We start from the raw sequence: 15982 nt of genomic DNA on the forward strand, positions 1-15982 counted from the left end.
GAATTAGAACATGCTCAACAGTTTCTGGCTGATGACAGTATACACAGTTTCCATTAGAATTGTTGCTTATCTTATGTAACAGTCGCTCAATGTGTAGTAACCATGGGGATATATAAAAGAGACTTCAGATACAGTATTAGGGGACCACTAAGGCCTAGGCCTATATAAAAGAGACTTCAGATACAGTATTAGTGGACCATTAAGACCTATATAAAAGAGACTTCAGATACAGTATTAGGGGACCACTAAGGTCTATATAAAAGAGACTTCAGATACAGTATTAGGGGACCACTAAGGTCTATATAAAAGAGACTTCAGATACAGTATTAGGGGACCACTAAGGTCTATATAAAAGAGACTTCAGATACAGTATTAGGGGACCATTAAGGCCTATATAAAAGAGACTTCAGATACAGTATTAGGGGACCATTAAGGCCTATATAAAAGAGACTTCAGATACAGTATTAGGGGACCACTAAGGTGTATATAAAAGAGACTTCAGATACAGTATTAGGGGACCACTAAGGTCTATATAAGAGACTTCAGATACAGTATTAGTGGACCACTAAGGTGTATATAAAAGAGACTCCAGATACAGTATTAGGGGAAAACTAAGGCCTATATAAAAGAGACTTCAGATATAGTATTAGAGGACCACTAAGGCCTATATAAAAAAGACTTCAGATACAGTATTAGAGGACCACTAAGGCCTATATAAAAGAGACTTCAGATTCAGTATTAGGGGACCACTAAGGTGTATATAAAAGAGACTTTAGATACAGTATTAGAGGACCACTAAGGTCTACATAAAAGAGACTTCAGATACAGTATTAGGGGACCACTAAGGTCTATATAAGAGACTTCAGATACAGTATTAGTGGACCTCTAAGGCCTATATAAAAGAGACTTCAGATTCAGTATTAGGGGACCATTAAGGTCTATATAAGAGACTTCAGATACAGTATTAGGGGACCACTAAGGCCTATATAAAAGAGACTTCAGATTCAGTATTAGGGGACCATTAAGGCCTATATAAAAGAGACTTCAGATACAGTATTAGGGGACCATTAAGGCCTATATAAAAGAGACTTCAGATACAGTATTAGGGGACCACTAAGGTGTATATAAAAGAGACTTCAGATACAGTATTAGGGGACCACTAAGGTCTATATAAGAGACTTCAGATACAGTATTAGTGGACCACTAAGGTGTATATAAAAGAGACTTCAGATACAGTATTAGGGGACCACTAAGGCCTATATAAAAGAGACTTCAGATACAGTATTAGAGGACCACTAAGGCCTATATAAAAGAGACTTCAGATACAGTATTAGGGGACCACTAAGGTCTATATAAAAGAGACTTCAGATACAGTATTAGGGGACCATTAAGGCCTATATAAAAGAGACTTCAGATACAGTATTAGGGGACCACTAAGGTGTATATAAAAGAGACTTTAGATACAGTATTAGGTGACCAATAAGGCCTATATAAAAGCATCCAATGAGCACCATGTCATGGGACCTTTAAAAATGTGGTGGGAGTCCAGCTGTATATTGGTACAGGTGAACCAAAATAAATCAAATTAACCAAAAATAAGTGTGTACACATGAAAACCTGACTTTTAACCCTGTGAGAGGTTCTGTTTCTAACAGAACTTGTCAGATGTATTTCAATCAGGAGAGACTTTGTTGCAGATATGCAAGATTTATTGTACAAATGCAGTCTTTGGAGATTACACTCCATCATTATGAAATTATATATATTTAAGGGGTTAGAAAGACACTGATGGTGGTGTGAGGAGTCTGAAGACCGAACCGAGGAGCCGAGGAGCCAATGGCAGTCTTGCCGGAGGAGGAACCAGGAGCCATGCGTGATGAAGACCAGAGGAGCAAGGGGAGGAGGAGGGTGGTACTCTTACCGGGGATTTCCACTGCATGCGTAACAGCTGCATACCGGCTCCGCTGTATGGAAAGCCAAAAGGGTCACAATTCCTCACAATTCGCACTGCGTTTTGAAGGGCGTTTGTGGCGCCACCTGGCGGTTAATAAACGCCACTACACGTCTCATAAACGCCACCTGGCGGTTAATAAACGCCACCACGCGTGTGACGTCACCAGGCGTTTAATAAACGCCACCAGATGCTTATTAGACACCTGGTGGCGTTTTGATAATCAACTCCGCCCTGTGGCTTTCACAGCCAATAGATTTGAACTCTAATCACCCAATCAGTACAGAAGGAGGTCAGGCAACACTAATCAAGCACGGATCTCCTTTGCAGCATGTTTAAGTAGCCCAAAGAAAATGCACAACTTTGTAGTATGTCACTTTTGTATTGCCAGACATCAGTAGGCACTGGGTGCTCATACTTTATTTAATTAATCAATCCAAATCATCCTCCCAAAAATGTAATAAAAAGTGGTGAGGAGCTATTTTCATTATTACCTGCTTAAATTTAATAAGCGCTGTCACACTAAAAACTGACTAAACGCTGTCACACTAACAACCTAATGGCATCATGTCTGCTTTTTATTGTACATTTTATCTGGGTCTATTGTTAAAAGGGTTTCAGATATGGTGATATTTAACCAAGAGAGGGGTTAACATGAAGAGTAAGCAGATTTTCAAAAATACTGTACTCTTAATTCAACTACTAGGAACCAAAGAGTAGCTTACCAGAAAATCTGACAACTCTGAAAATCTTGTGCGTTTGTTTTCTTTGATCCTGTCACTGCCGTGAAGTCAATACACTGTCTAACATTTGGCGCTGTGTGGGCAACTTTCCATTATCTCTTTCATAATTAAAAAAATGCTCGGCTGGAATTTCATTCTTTGATTTTATTTTACTGCCTATTTTGTGTAAACAGCTGGTAGCGCATTTGCTGCTTGTGTTACAACCCAACGTGGAGACTGCAGTGCACACCTTTTTCTTAACTTAAGTCACACAATTTTTTACAGTTATGTAATTGCACAGAGTGACATCGCAATTAGATTAATCGTGCAGCCCTATTATATACAGTATACTATTTGGTGTCAACCTGTTTTATGCAGAGGACACTTATCTCTCCCCTGGTGATTGCATGCCAGACCACAACTGCAAACTGGACTTTTGTTTTGAATCTCATTTCCGACACACCTGCTCATGATAATGCAAGTTAACAACATCCCACTGCAGGGTCATTAAAAAAACGTCCCTGGCTGCATTTGCTGTATATTTAGTATCATCCTCCTCCTGCATTGTCCTAAAATTGGTAAGACTCCTTGAAAAAAAGGGTCTACATTAGCTTCATTGTTCACCCAGTATGTATTTCAACACACTAACACTATTGAAACCGAGTCAGAACTTGGTTTTAGTCAGTTTGAGTTTATGTTTCATTTCAAATCATATATGCCATTCATAACAACCTAAATGTGTCACTGTCTGAGTGATGGACTCTACTCTCTAATGTTACTTACCAGCTGTTAGTTCCCCCTGGCTGTCCACAGGTTACTAGTGCAGTAATAGGGTGAGTTTATACATGGTGGACCCACCAGTCACACACACTACATTTATTATATTTGTAACACCTGTCCCATGTAGCTATATGGTCTTTATAGAGTAGTAGTACTATGGGAAGGCGCCTGGGTTTTTTGTTTTTGTCTTTACTGGTACTAACTAATGCTTGTTAGCAATCTATGTTTCTCAATATTATTAAAATAACTGGCGGTGCCTCCAATATGAATTAGGTAAGTTTTGTGTTAACCTTGATTACTCTTTTAAATTGTAACTCAGAATAAATAAAATAATATTATAATAAAAGTTCTGACTCGGTTTCAATAGTGTTAGTGTGTTGAAATACATACTGGGTGAACAATGAAGCTAATGTAGACCCTTTTTTTCAAGGAGTCTTACCAATTTTAGGACAATGCAGGAGGAGGATGATCCTAAATATACAGCAAATGCAGCCAGGGACGTTTTTTTAATGACCCTGCAGTGGGATGTTGTTAACTTGCTTTATCATGAGCAGGTGTGTCGGAAATGAGATTCAAAATAAAAGTCCAGTTTGCAGTTCTGGTCTGGCATGCAATCACCAGGGGAGAGATAAGTGTCCTCTGCATAAAACAGGTGGACACCAAATAGTATACTGTATATAATAGGGCTGCACGATTAATCTAATTGCGATGTCACTCTGTGCAATTACATAACTGCAAAAAAATGTGTGACTTAAGTTAAGAAAAAGGTGTGCACTGCAGTCTCCACGTTGGGTTGTAACACAAGCAGCAAATGCGCTACCAGCTGTTTACACAAAATAGGGAGTAAAAGAAAATCAAAGAATGACAACTTCCAGCCGAGCATTTTTTTAATTATGAAAGATATAATGGAAAGTTGCCCACACAGCGCCAAATGTTAGACAGTGTATTGACTGCACGGCAGTGACAGGATCAAAGAAAACAAACGCACAGATAATTTTTCTTCATGTATGCTCATTTATCTTTGTTTCAAAGTCAGCCAGTCACAGGTACTCTGGGGCACAGGGATCTGTCCTACACTATATACTCCATACAGACAGAAACAGAAACAAAAGAACAGGGATTTCTCTATTTTCTAAGTTTGAGTGGATGGAATAACCAATATTTTGTGTTGCTTGTACGGAAGTGAACTTTGAATGTCTGTCACTTCCACTAATGTCATCTTCTCTCTGTACCCTAGTGACTCCCCTCATCCGCTCCATCTACATCTTCCTGTAAGGGAGATCACATTCTCCGAAACAGTGCTGATGCAGTTCAACTTTTCCCAGGGAGGCTGCGGGGTCATCCATTGTTTTGAAAGGTGTCACTTGACTGTCAGCTCTCCATCGCAGCCCTGCATGGCAGTCAATAAAAGAACCTCCTGAACCATTCCTGCTTAACTCACCTCCACTGGACCTTGCACATTTTTTTCCATTTCAACATCAAACATATTGAACGATACTCTAAAATGTATATAGAAATTGCTTACTTACTTTTCCTGGCACATTTAACATTAACTTGTACGTAATACATCCTCATACACTGGAATATCTCATGAGTACAGATGCCCCTCAATACGCTGTTGCAGGAGAGGTAAATGACGCCAAGATATGGCAGTTGAAGAAAAACAAATGTAGAGTATGTGATAACAGGACATGCAAGTCATCAATTATCAACAGTGTTATTTTTGTGGTGGTTAAGTATAGATTGATCACACAAGTAAGGTTAACTAGCAAGTTGTTCGTTACGGAAAAAACCTATTTGTTCCTCGTATTCTCTTGTGTGTATCACGTATCCGTCTACTCTAGCTGTTGTGGTTGATATGACGTAGGTCCCCTAGCTTTGACCAGACACAAAAATGGTGACAGCAAAGCAATGTGATGTCACGTGGTCCTTATAAATATATACCAGAAACTATGCACAAAGGACTACTTGCACCCTAGTGCTGCTGAATTTTTGATGTTATTTAATAAATGTCATGTTTTATATCTGTCATGCTTTTGTGTTTGTCAGTACATTTTTTCAGCTTTACATTTTTAGTAATGCATGGAATAAAAATAAATTAAAATGCTTATAATGATTTATAATTACAACTTAATGTCCAATTGACTCAAGATCATAAACATAGTATTTGAATGTGTTGAGGGATCTGACACCTGCTGTTCCTGTGTCCTGAAAGGTCAAATGAAGTATGACACGTATGTTTAATTTAGTTGCTTTATATAGAGCGCTGGTGGGTGTTTTTTGCATAAAGATATGAAAGTAGAGAAAATAATTAGTATATCTAGCCATCTTCAGGTCAATTGCTCTTACTGGAATTAAAATAAATGGTGATAGTGCCCTATGCTGCCATTATAATTTTAATTTAGTTTTTATTGAGATATAACTAATTCTTATTTAACTGACTGTATGCAAGACAGCCACAGCTAAATTGTCCCAAACTAGCTTTTTTTCTAGTAATTAAATAAGATTTATAATAATATTTAGGTTTGATTGTTGCATGCCCTTTACAGAAACTATTAATCCTTTTTGTCAAGATTTTCAGAGTTGTCAGATTTTCTGGTAAGCTACTCTTTGGTTCCTAGTAGTTGAATTAAGAGTACAGTATTTTATGAAAATCTGCTTACTCTTCATGTTAACCCCTCTCTTGGTTAAATATCACCATATCTGAAACCCTTTTAACAATAGACCCAGATAAAATGTACAATAAAAGGCAGACGTGATGCCATTAGGTTGTTAGTGTGACAGCGTTTAGTCAGTTTTTAGTGTGACAGCTCTTATTAAATTTAAGCAGGTAATAATGAAAATAGCTCCTCACCACTTTTTATTACATTTTTGGGAGGATGATTTGGATTGATTAATTAAATAAAGTATGAGCACCCAGTGCCTACTGATGTCTGGCAATACAAAAGTGACATACTACAAAGTTGTGCATTTTCTTTGGGCTACTTAAACAAGCTGCAAAGGAGATCCGTGCTTGATTATTGTTGCCTGACCTCCTTCTTTACTGATTGGGTAATTAGAGTTCAAATCTATTGGCTGTGAAAGCCACAGGGCGGAGTTGATTATCAAAACGCCACCAGTTGTCTAATAAGCATCTGGTGGCGTTTATTAAACGCCTGGTGACGTCACACGCGTGGTGGCGTTTATTAACCGCCAGGTGGCGTTTATTAGACGTGTAGTGGCGTTTATTAACCGCCAGGTGGCGCCACAAACGTCGTTCAAAACGCCGTGCGAATTGTGACCCTTTTGGCTTTCCACAGCCAGTATATAATACCCACCGGGTCCGGATTTGTTGCCGAACGGCTGCGGCCGTGACTGACAGCTGTAGTCATGAGGACCCACAAGTTCTCGCGAATTCACGTAGAATAGAACCACAAAACCAACAACAGTTTGTTTCCATTCAGAGGACTAGAGGGGAAACGACTCTGTGCTGTGTTTTCAAGGTGTAGTACAGGGAAATATGATCCGCCGTGAGCACGGTGTATTTTATTTTGAAAATTAACCGGATATTTATTTTGTTTCTGTGCTCGACTTCCTGTCCCGCACTATCTGCCGTGTGCTGAATTGCTGCGGAGCTCTCCGTCGTCCGTCAAAAATAGAAGCTCTGTGTATCTGCTGCGGAGGGCTGCGGACTGACGGAACTGGGACGGAGTAGGGATGCAGACGTTCCGCAGTCAGTGGAAATACACACATTGACTTTAATGGAAACCTAATGACTCCGTCGACGTTCCGGAGACGTTCCGCAGTTGTTCCGCATCCAGTGGAAATTGCCGGTTAGCCTGAAATGACAACTGAGCAGCAGAGAGAGACAGGTTTAAAACATGCTGTCATGCTGTGATTGGCTCGTGAAATTCATGGCCTCTTCTGATTGGTTAAAATTAAAGTGAATGCCTCTAACAGCTGTTCACTTTAGAAGAGAGAGAAATGTGATTAAGTTTAGAAGTCTTCCTGCAAGAATTTACACTTAGCTCCATTAGTAATATCAAACTGTGGAAAAAACTAATATACTGTGATGTATTTACAGCCTTTAACTATCAGCTCTACTTTGTGTAAAAGCATGTGTCTTCTGGTTCACATGAAAGGCTTTAACAGATAGAAGACATTTCTCTTGCACATAGGTGAGGGTTAAGGTGAGGGTGTGGGTGGGCAGACCTCAGCTCCTCTTCTCACCCCTGAGAACTAAGGGCTACCGGTGGCAGCAGCTGAAAGCAGAGAGGGGCCAGCAGAAGCTAACCTGACTCCGCCAGATGGATTGCTTCGCATTTGCTCGGCATATCCATCTGGGAACTTTCCGTTGGAGAACTTTTGGGAAGGGGCGGAATACTGGTAATTTGATTGGATGAACCATCTATCACCTACACTACCGGTCAAAAGTTTGGGGTCACTTAGAAATTTCCATTCCACTCCATTCCAGACACAATACCTGCTGAGATCAGTTGTATTGTTTTTTTTAACCAGGGCAGCAGTTTTCAGATTACATTATTTGCTTACATAATTGCAAAAGGGTTTTCGACTGTTGTAGAAAGAAGTGGCTGAAGAAACACTTGAAATTCATGCTTTTTGGTGCATGATATCAGGCACACCCCTAAGTGTCAAAGTATATGGGAGCTGTACCACTTTTAATTTGGGTATGACGTTTAGACCAAAAAGCATGAATTTCAAGCATTTCTTCAGCCACTTCTGTCTACAACAGTCGAGAACCATTTTGCAATTATGTAAGCACATAATGTAATCTGAAAACTGCTGCCCTGATTAAAAAAAACAATGCAACTGATCTCTGCTGGTATTCTGTCTGGAATGGAAATTTCTAAGTGACCCCAAACTTTTGACCGGTAGTGTATGTTGGTGATAAGGCCAAATCAACCAATCAGATCCACGAAGCGTATGAAAATACAACCACAAGCCTGCCCCTGCTGCTGCAGGCAAAGCATAGCTCGTAAGCTCAGCATGCAAGCAACATGTCGGTAAAGGATATTTGCCATTTGTGTAATGAGAATTTAGGAATAAAAGGCACCATTTCAGGTTCCCGGACCATATTCCAAAAGAAGGATCCAAGAGAAAAAAAGCATTAGCGAGCGGGTAACAGAATTAGGGCTACCGCTAGCTGATAATACTGGTTAGCTGATTGGATAAACCATTGGTCTATCACCACCTAACCCACCTCAAAACCAACGCTGATTGGCCCGGTCGTTTGGCGAACGGCTCCAAATTTTCTCTGCCTCAAGATGCCAGACTGATCTGCGAGTGGAAAACTGGAGCTCGCGAGATCAGGACGGTCTCACGAGGCTAATCAGAAGCAGCATGCTGGTACAGGCTCTACTACTCCAACACTACTGACCTGACGCATCACACGCCCTGCGTACACAAACACACACACACACACACACAGACACCCACACACTCACACGATTGTTGTGTGCCTTCAATATCATAAATGTGGATATGATTTTAGAACCTGTCTAACTAACCCATGTGTTACTTCCATGTTATGGTTCCATGGTGTAATGGTTAGCACTCTGGACTCTGAATCCAGCAATCTGAGTTCAAAACTTGGTGGAACCTGGTTTTAAGCCAGAGTACCGGTGAAAAAGAATCAACCTTTCTAGCTTAAAGTAGGCTTACAGGTAAAAAGCTAATGTTGGCTTGCTGACTTAACAGTGACCAGAAATTGTCTCTGTTGCTAGAAGGTGGCTGCCAAACAAATCTTCTTGTGTTTTATCGCGGATCAGTCTAATGGGTTGCCATGCTTTGACACAAAAATTCTGGCGACAAATTACTGGGACCTCAGGTGGTCCCTTTGAATACTGAGGTGAGGGTCACATCGGTACCGGCTGGCCACACGCCCTCTGGGAATCTTGTTCAGATCATAGATGTCTTTTTAATGCTTTCACGTGGCTAATTGGTGGACATTTTGGCCTACTGTGACATTTCTGGACTCAGGTGGACATTGAGGACAGAAACATTGGTGGATCTTGATTCCCACCACAGGGTTTAGCCTGTATTGCACATTGGGGTACAAAGTCAGTAAGATGCCTTCACATCCCGCACAGTGTATTGCCATTGTCAAGCACATTGCCACCCTGGTGACTTTCTTCCATATCTTCATACATGCCCATATATTTGGACTGACAATTGAGAAACCTTCCCTTGACATCTATGACCTGGATGCCTAAGAACTTACGATATCATGACATATTTGATTTAGTGTATTATCATTTTTGTGACAAGTCCTACTAAAATTCTGTTCATTCAGTCAGGATGGCCGAGTGGTCCGAGGCACTGTGTTCAGGTCGCAGTCTCCACTGGAGGCGTCGGTTTAAATCCCACTTATGACAGCAAGTGTTTTCCTTTGTAACTAATGTCTGAAACATGATATTGGGAAAAAAAAGAACCTAGCAATTCTTTGTATTTTAGGGTAAACGAATATATATGCACAAGATACGGAATTGTGAGTACAGCCCCACCTTTTGTGAGCATCTTCATTGTCAACCTATGTAAAGTTACCATGTGTTTGTACATAGTAGACCTATCTACTGCTGGTTTCATTGTTTGTGGCAAGTCCTTCAAAACCTTTTCTTGACTTGCCTTTTCCCACATCCTCTGTGAACGCTAAGCTTACTAAATTACTAAAGTCAGCCAGTAATTTCTGCTTTTTCGTCGTATCTACTTTGTGATTGTTGTGTGCCTTTAATGTCGTTCACACGGATATGATGTAAGAAACTGCCGAGCAAACCCATAATTTTTAAGCCCGGTGGTTCCATGGTGTAATGGTTAGCACTCTGGACTCTGAATCCAGCGATCCGAGTTCAAATCTCGGTGGAACCTGGTTTTAAGCCAGAGTACAGGTGAAAAAGAATCAACCTTTCTAGCTTGAAGTAGGCTTACAGGTAAAAAGCTAATGTTGGCTTGCTGACTTAACAGTGACCAGAAATTGTCTCTGTTGCTGGAAGGTGGCCGCCAAACAAATCTTCTCGTGTTTTATCGCGGATCAGTCTAATGGGTTGCCATGCTTTGAACGGACACAAAAATTCTGGCGACAAAGTACTGGGACCTCAGGTGGTTCCTTTGAATACTGAGGTGAGGGTCACATCGGTACCGGCTGGCCACACGCCCTCTGGGAATCTTGTTCTGATCATAGATGTCTTTTTTAATGCTTTCACGTGGCTAATTGGTGGACATTTTGGCCTACTGTGACATTTCTGGACTCAGGTGAACATTGAGGACAGAACATTGGTGGATCTTGATTCCCACCACAGGGTTTAGCCTGTATTGCACATTGGGGTACAAAGTCAGTAAGATGCCTTCACATCCCGCACAGTGTATTGCCATTGTCAAGCACATTGCCACCCTGGTGACTTTCTTCCATATCTTCATACATGCCCATATATTTGGACTGACAATTGAGAAACCTTCCCTTGACATCTATGACCTGGATGCCTAAGAACTTACGATATCATGACATATTTGATTTAGTGTATTATCATTTTGTGACAAGTCCTACTAAAATTCTTTTCATTCAGTCAGGATGGCGAGCGGTCCAAGGCGCTGCGTTCAGGTCGCAGTCTCCACTGGGCGTGGGTTCAAATCCCACTTCTGACAGCAAGTGTTTTCCTTTGGAACTAATGTCTGAAACATGATATTGGGAAAAAAAAAGAACCTAGCAATTCTTTGTATTTTAGGGTAAACGAATATGCACAAGATACGGAATTGTGAGTACAGCCCCACCTTTTGTGAGCATCTTCATTGTCAACCCATGTAAAGTTACCATGTGTTTGTACATAGTAGACCTATCTACTGCTGGTTTCATTGTTTGTGGCAAGTCCTTCAAAACCTTTTCTTGACTTGCCTTTTCCCACATCCTCTGTGAACGCTAAGCTTACTAAATTACTAAAGTCAGCCAGTAATTTCTGCTTTTTCGTCGTATCTACTTTGTGATTGTTGTGTGCCTTTAATGTCGTTCACGGATATGATGTAAGAAACTGCCGAGCAAACCCATAATTTTTAAGCCCGGTGGTTCCATGGTGTAATGGTTAGCACTCTGGACTCTGAATCCAGCGATCCGAGTTCAAATCTCGGTGGAACCTGGTTTTAAGCCAGAGTACAGGTGAAAAAGAATCAACCTTTCTAGCTTGAAGTAGGCTTACAGGTAAAAAGCTAATGTTGGCTTGCTGACTTAACAGTGACCAGAAATTGTCTCTGTTGCTGGAAGGTGGCCGCCAAACAAATCTTCTCGTGTTTTATCGCGGATCAGTCTAATGGGTTGCCATGCTTTGAACGGACACAAAAATTCTGGCGACAAAGTACTGGGACCTCAGGTGGTTCCTTTGAATACTGAGGTGAGGGTCACATCGGTACCGGCTGGCCACACGCCCTCTGGGAATCTTGTTCTGATCATAGATGTCTTTTTAATGCTTTCACGTGGCTAATTGGTGGACATTTTGGCCTACTGTGACATTTCTGGACTCAGGTGAACATTGAGGACAGAACATTGGTGGATCTTGATTCCCACCACAGGGTTTAGCCTGTATTGCACATTGGGGTACAAAGTCAGTAAGATGCCTTCACATCCCGCACAGTGTATTGCCATTGTCAAGCACATTGCCACCCTGGTGACTTTCTTCCATATCTTCATACATGCCCATATATTTGGACTGACAATTGAGAAACCTTCCCTTGACATCTATGACCTGGATGCCTAAGAACTTACGATATCATGACATATTTGATTTAGTGTATTATCATTTTGTGACAAGTCCTACTAAAATTCTTTTTCATTCAGTCAGGATGGCCGAGCGGTCCAAGGCGCTGCGTTCAGGTCGCAGTCTCCACTGGGTTTAGTCTCACTGGAGGCGTGGGTTCAAATCCCACTTCTGACAGCAAGTGTTTTCCTTTGGAACTAATGTCTGAAACATGATATTGGGAAAAAAAAACAGAACCTAGCAATTCTTTGTATTTTAGGGTAAACGAATATGCACAAGATACGGAATTGTGAGTACAGCCCCACCTTTTGTGAGCATCTTCATTGTCAACCCATGTAAAGTTACCATGTGTTTGTACATAGTAGACCTATCTACTGCTGGTTTCATTGTTTGTGGCAAGTCCTTCAAAACCTTTTCTTGACTTGCCTTTTCCCACATCCTCTGTGAACGCTAAGCTTACTAAATTACTAAAGTCAGCCAGTAATTTCTGCTTTTTCGTCGTATCTACTTTGTGATTGTTGTGTGCCTTTAATGTCGTTCACACGGATATGATGTAAGAAACTGCCGAGCAAACCCATAATTTTTAAGCCCGGTGGTTCCATGGTGTAATGGTTAGCACTCTGGACTCTGAATCCAGCGATCCGAGTTCAAATCTCGGTGGAACCTGGTTTTAAGCCAGAGTACAGGTGAAAAAGAATCAACCTTTCTAGCTTGAAGTAGGCTTACAGGTAAAAAGCTAATGTTGGCTTGCTGACTTAACAGTGACCAGAAATTGTCTCTGTTGCTGGAAGGTGGCCGCCAAACAAATCTTCTCGTGTTTTATCGCGGATCAGTCTAATGGGTTGCCATGCTTTGAACGGACACAAAAATTCTGGCGACAAAATTGGGACCTCAGGCCTTTGAATACTGAGGTGAGGGTCACATCGGTACCGGCTGGCCAAAATCTTGTACTGGGACCTCAGGTGGTTCCTTTGAATACTGAGGTGAGGGTCACATCGGTACCGGCTGGCCACCACCCTGCCCTCTGGGAATCTTGTTCTGATCATAGATGTCTTTTTAATGCTTTCACGTGGCTAATTGGTGGACATTTTGGCCTACTGTGACATTTCTGGACTCAGGTGAACATTGAGGACAGAACATTGGTGGATCTTGATTCCCACCACAGGGTTTAGCCTGTATTGCACATTGGGGTACAAAGTCAGTAAGATGCCTTCACATCCCGCACAGTGTATTGCCATTGTCAAGCACATTGCCACCCTGGTGACTTTCTTCCATATCTTCATACATGCCCATATATTTGGACTGACAATTGAGAAACCTTCCCTTGACATCTATGACCTGGATGCCTAAGAACTTACGATATCATGACATATTTGATTTAGTGTATTATCATTTTGTGACAAGTCCTATTAAAATTCTTTTCATTCAGTCAGGATGGCCGAGCGGTCCAAGGCGCTGCGTTCAGGTCGCAGTCTCCACTGGAGGCGTGGGTTCAAATCCCTTCTGACAGCAAGTGTTTTCCTTTGGAACTAATGTCTGAAACATGATATTGGGAAAAAAAGAACCTAGCAATTCTTTGTATTTTAGGGTAAACGAATATGCACAAGATACGGAATTGTGAGTACAGCCCCACCTTTTGTGAGCATCTTCATTGTCAACCCATGTAAAGTTACCATGTGTTTGTACATAGTAGACCTATCTACTGCTGGTTTCATTGTTTGTGGCAAGTCCTTCAAAACCTTTTCTTGACTTGCCTTTTCCCACATCCTCTGTGAACGCTAAGCTTACTAAATTACTAAAGTCAGCCAGTAATTTCTGCTTTTTCGTCGTATCTACTTTGTGATTGTTGTGTGCCTTTAATGTCGTTCACACGGATATGATGTAAGAAACTGCCGAGCAAACCCATAATTTTTAAGCCCGGTGGTTCCATGGTGTAATGGTTAGCACTCTGGACTCTGAATCCAGCGATCCGAGTTCAAATCTCGGTGGAACCTGGTTTTAAGCCAGAGTACAGGTGAAAAAGAATCAACCTTTCTAGCTTGAAGTAGGCTTACAGGTAAAAAGCTAATGTTGGCTTGCTGACTTAACAGTGACCAGAAATTGTCTCTGTTGCTGGAAGGTGGCCGCCAAACAAATCTTCTCGTGTTTTATCGCGGATCAGACTAATGGGTTGCTAATGGGTTGCCATGCTTTGAACGGACACAAAAATTCTGGCGACAAAGTACTGGGACCTCAGGTGGTTCCTTTGAATACTGAGGTGAGGGTCACATCGGTACCGGCTGGCCACACGCCCTCTGGGAATCTTGTTCTGATCATAGATGTCTTTTTAATGCTTTCACGTGGCTAATTGGTGGACATTTTGGCCTACTGTGACATTTCTGGACTCAGGTGAACATTGAGGACAGAACATTGGTGGATCTTGATTCCCACCACAGGGTTTAGCCTGTATTGCACATTGGGGTACAAAGTCAGTAAGATGCCTTCACATCCCGCACAGTGTATTGCCATTGTCAAGCACATTGCCACCCTGGTGACTTTCTTCCATATCTTCATACATGCCCATATATTTGGACTGACAATTGAGAAACCTTCCCTTGACATCTATGACCTGGATGCCTAAGAACTTACGATATCATGACATATTTGATTTAGTGTATTATCATTTTGTGACAAGTCCTACTAAAATTCTTTTCATTCAGTCAGGATGGCCGAGCGGTCCAAGGCGCTGCGTTCAGGTCGCAGTCTCCACTGGAGGCGTGGGTTCAAATCCCACTTCTGACAGCAAGTGTTTTCCTTTGGAACTAATGTCTGAAACATGATATTGGGAAAAAAAAGAACCTAGCAATTCTTTGTATTTTAGGGTAAACGAATATGCACAAGATACGGAATTGTGAGTACAGCCCCACCTTTTGTGAGCATCTTCATTGTCAACCCATGTAAAGTTACCATGTGTTTGTACATAGTAGACCTATCTACTGCTGGTTTCATTGTTTGTGGCAAGTCCTTCAAAACCTTTTCTTGACTTGCCTTTTCCCACATCCTCTGTGAACGCTAAGCTTACTAAATTACTAAAGTCAGCCAGTAATTTCTGCTTTTTCGTCGTATCTACTTTGTGATTGTTGTGTGCCTTTAATGTCGTTCACACGGATATGATGTAAGAAACTGCCGAGAGCAAACCCATAATTTTTAAGCCCGGTGGTTCCATGGTGTAATGGTTAGCACTCTGGACTCTGAATCCAGCGATCCGAGTTCAAATCTCGGTGGAACCTGGTTTTAAGCCAGAGTACAGGTGAAAAAGAATCAACCTTTCTAGCTTGAAGTAGGCTTACAGGTAAAAAGCTAATGTTGGCTTGCTGACTTAACAGTGACCAGAAATTGTCTCTGTTGCTGGAAGGTGGCCGCCAAACAAATCTTCTCGTGTTTTATCGCGGATCAGTCTAATGGGTTGCCATGCTTTGAACGGACACAAAAATTCTGGCGACAAAGTACTGGGACCTCAGGTGGTTCCTTTGAATACTGAGGTGAGGGTCACATCGGTACCGGCTGGCCACACGCCCTCTGGGAATCTTGTTCTGATCATAGATGTCTTTTTAATGCTTTCACGTGGCTAATTGGTGGACATTTTGGCCTACTGTGACATTTCTGGACTCAGGTGAACATTGAGGACAGAACATTGGTGGATCTTGATTCCCACCACAGGGTTTAGCCTGTATTGCACATTGGGGTACAAAGTCAGTAAGATGCCTTCACATCCCGCACAGTGTATTGCCATTGTCAAGCACATTGCCACC

General features: G+C 41.5%; 7 non-coding genes across 7 annotated transcripts; all 7 read left to right on the forward strand.

Annotated features, from left to right (window-relative positions):
• Positions 1-8982: 8982 nt before the first annotated feature.
• Positions 8983-9054, forward strand: trnaq-cug (transfer RNA glutamine (anticodon CUG)). The gene has a single exon. It is a non-coding gene; the product is annotated as a tRNA-Gln (tRNA).
• A 1191-nt stretch (positions 9055-10245) lies between these two features.
• On the forward strand, positions 10246-10317 carry trnaq-cug (transfer RNA glutamine (anticodon CUG)). Its single transcript has one exon. It is a non-coding gene; the product is annotated as a tRNA-Gln (tRNA).
• Positions 10318-11504: 1187 nt separating this feature from the next.
• Positions 11505-11576, forward strand: trnaq-cug (transfer RNA glutamine (anticodon CUG)). Its single transcript has one exon. It is a non-coding gene; the product is annotated as a tRNA-Gln (tRNA).
• Positions 11577-12785: 1209 nt separating this feature from the next.
• On the forward strand, positions 12786-12857 carry trnaq-cug (transfer RNA glutamine (anticodon CUG)). The gene has a single exon. It is a non-coding gene; the product is annotated as a tRNA-Gln (tRNA).
• Positions 12858-14113: 1256 nt separating this feature from the next.
• On the forward strand, positions 14114-14185 carry trnaq-cug (transfer RNA glutamine (anticodon CUG)). Its single transcript has one exon. It is a non-coding gene; the product is annotated as a tRNA-Gln (tRNA).
• Positions 14186-14889: 704 nt separating this feature from the next.
• Positions 14890-14972, forward strand: trnal-cag (transfer RNA leucine (anticodon CAG)). Its single transcript has one exon. It is a non-coding gene; the product is annotated as a tRNA-Leu (tRNA).
• Positions 14973-15388: 416 nt separating this feature from the next.
• Positions 15389-15460, forward strand: trnaq-cug (transfer RNA glutamine (anticodon CUG)). Its single transcript has one exon. It is a non-coding gene; the product is annotated as a tRNA-Gln (tRNA).
• Positions 15461-15982: the final 522 nt, after the last annotated feature.

This window comes from Perca flavescens, chromosome 22 (assembly GCF_004354835.1).
Source record: "Perca flavescens isolate YP-PL-M2 chromosome 22, PFLA_1.0, whole genome shotgun sequence".
Lineage (NCBI taxonomy): Eukaryota > Metazoa > Chordata > Actinopteri > Perciformes > Percidae > Perca > Perca flavescens.